Source organism: Cyprinodon variegatus, unplaced genomic scaffold (assembly GCF_000732505.1).
Source record: "Cyprinodon variegatus isolate N-32 unplaced genomic scaffold, C_variegatus-1.0 Scaffold835, whole genome shotgun sequence".
Taxonomy (NCBI): domain Eukaryota; kingdom Metazoa; phylum Chordata; class Actinopteri; order Cyprinodontiformes; family Cyprinodontidae; genus Cyprinodon; species Cyprinodon variegatus.
Genome location: NW_015151288.1, coordinates 124,933 through 125,403, shown reverse-complemented (window position 1 = coordinate 125,403; position 471 = coordinate 124,933).

Genomic DNA, 471 nt, shown 5'->3' with positions numbered 1-471 from the left:
ATTTGAGGAAAATAACGCCCTGCTGGGTCACAGTGATGGTTTAGTAGCTGTTTTATCAGACGTTTAAAATGCATCTTATGTTGAACTAGATCTGCTATTTTTACAGCTTTTATGAGACACTTTTTTTATAAAGTAGTGCATTAATTTAATGAAAAGTTTATTTGAATTCTATAAATCAAACTTTTCTGCCCAACAGCAATGATGAACTGCATAGCAGCATTCTATACCAGCTACTGCAGCATCTAGGCTAGAGCTGTCAGTCTGATAAAGAATCTGGTTGGTATTTGAAATGGTAAAGGTTCACTTTTTTTGCAAAATAAAACTGACTAAAACTAAAACCTTTTTGAGTTTTAGTCAACTAAAACCGAATAAACCTATTTTCTGTTGCTATTGTTCAATAAAAGTTGGTCTTAAGGTTATTTGAGGCGGAAGTATTATACTTTTAAGCGTCACTATATGCTCCATTCACTG